Here is a 2,273-nt window from a genome sequence, read left to right on the forward strand (position 1 = left end):
GGGGAGGAGGAGGAGGAGGAGGCCCAGCGCCTTGCGCGCTCTCGGCACACCTGAGCTTCAGCACTGGGGCGATGTCGCAGAAGAAGTGTTCCACACGGCCTCCACCACAAAAGGGCGAAGAGAAGATCATGCAGGTCTTGATCAAGACCACTGAGAAGCCATAGCAGAAGACAAAGGCTCCCAGGCAGAGGCAAACCGAGGGTCTCATGATCACTGACTAGCGCAGTGGGTGGCAGATGGCCAGGTACCTGTCCCATCAGAGTAAGGAGGAAGCAGTGGCTGCAACCCAAGGCCAAGAAGAAAAACATCTGGGCCTGACAGCGGGCGATGGAGATGGCCTGGCTGTCCATCAGCAGATGGGCCAGCATGTTGGGGATGGTGACCAGCATGTAGCAGGACTCGGAGAAGGACAGCACTGCCAGGAAGCGGTACATAGGTGTGTGGAGGGTGAGATCCACGTGGATGATGGTGATGATGGTGATGTTGCCACTGAGGGTGACCAGGTAGGTGAGGAGGAACACCGTGAAGAGCATGGTCTTCAGCTCAGGGAGGTTGGAGAACCCCACCAGCACAAACTCTGTCACCAGGCATGTCCTATTGCCTTGCTGCTTCCCAGAAGCCTGAAAAGAGATTGGAATTACTGGAACTCAGTGGGCAATGAAGATTGGTCAGGCATCAGATGCAGTAGGAGAATCCTGACTGGTTTGCAAAGCAGGACAGAGGGACTCAGAAATTATCAGTATTACCCAGCCAACAAGTGTCTCCTCAATACATAAGAAACACAGTAATTTTAAAAAACAGGAACTGGAGAAATGACTTAGTGGTTAAGGGGGGCTTCCTACTCTTCCAGAGAACTAGAGTTTAGTTCCCAGCACCCACCACAGGTGACTCACAACTTCCCGTATTTCCAGCTCCAGGGGATTTGAAGCCCTCTGCTGGCACCAACATACACATGGCATACACATACATAAACGAAATAAAAATAAATCTTTAAAAAATTACAAAGCAAAGATCTTGGAGATGTGGGAAGAAGATAGTAAGATTGTGAGTGGCTTCATTTAAATTCTCCTAGAAAAAGATCTTAGGTGAGGATTCAAGAACAGTCAACGGAGTGTGGTGGCACACACTTTTAATTCCAGCACTCAGGAAGCAGAGGCAGGCAGATCTCTGAAATAGAGGCCAGCCTAGTCTACATAGCGAGTTCCAGGGGCTACAGAGAAACCCTTTCTTAAAAAAAAAAAAAAAAAGGCGCTACTGTCTGTGAAAATGCAAGTGAAGCAAGGAAAGGAGATAGTCAATAGTCAATGGAATACGCAACTATTGGGCTGGGGAGATGACTTAGTGGGTAAAGCATTTGCTATGGGAATGTGAAGACTTCAGTTCAAATTCCCAGAATCTCTGTACAGCCTGACACAGTGGTATGCCTGTACTCTCAGCACTCCAAAGGTGGGACGTGGAGGGGAGACAGGAGAATTCCCAAAGGGCAGCCTAGTAGGAAGAGGCAAACGAGAGACCCTGTCTCAAACAAGGAGGAAGGTGAGGCCTGATCTGCAAGATGTCTACCTGCATATGAAAAGGGTGTGCTAACAGCTGCACCAGTGCTTTCACAGCCATTTCACTTTCTTTGTGAAAAAACAAAACAAAACAAAACTGTGTTTTATGGTTGTGTTGGTAGAAAGATGAAAATCTTACACATTCATTTTTTCCCTTCAGATTTTAAAAGAACTTGAAACAATTTCATCAGCCCCCTTAGACTATTGTTGGTTGTGGGTACTGTGCTTAATTGACAATTGTAGGTTAATTAAAAAGTGACTCTGGGCTGGCAAGATGGCTTAGGAAGTAAGGCTGACCTGAGTTCCATACAGGACCCACATAGTGGAAGGAGAGAACCAGCTACAGCAAGTTGTCCCCTGACCTCCACCATGCCCTGCGGCACCCCCCCCCACACCCCCCCACAAATACACATACACCATACACACACCATACACACACACACACACACACACACACACACACACACACACACAAATACATAAACGAATCTTTTTAAATTAAATTGTTTTTCATTGGGCTAGGGATGTGACTCAGTGGAAGAGCACTTACCCACCATGTACAAGGTCCTGGATTTGTCCATAGCACTTCCGGGAGCAGGAGGCATCCCTTTACTTAGATAATCTTAGCTCTTTGAAAAGAGGGGATCAATAGAAACCTGGCATTTTTGGAAATCTGCAAGCCTGTAGCCCCCACAGGGACCTTTGGGTTGTGCACCTGAA

General features: G+C 47.7%; 1 pseudogene; it reads right to left on the minus strand.

Annotated features, from left to right (window-relative positions):
* Nucleotides 1-1,614, minus strand: part of LOC103733579 — a 2,159-nt pseudogene extending 545 nt beyond the window's left edge.
* Nucleotides 1,615-2,273: the final 659 nt, after the last annotated feature.

The sequence above is a fragment of the Nannospalax galili genome, unplaced genomic scaffold (genome assembly GCF_000622305.1).
Source record: "Nannospalax galili isolate Female #2095 unplaced genomic scaffold, S.galili_v1.0 scaffold2896, whole genome shotgun sequence".
Classification (NCBI taxonomy): domain Eukaryota; kingdom Metazoa; phylum Chordata; class Mammalia; order Rodentia; family Spalacidae; genus Nannospalax; species Nannospalax galili.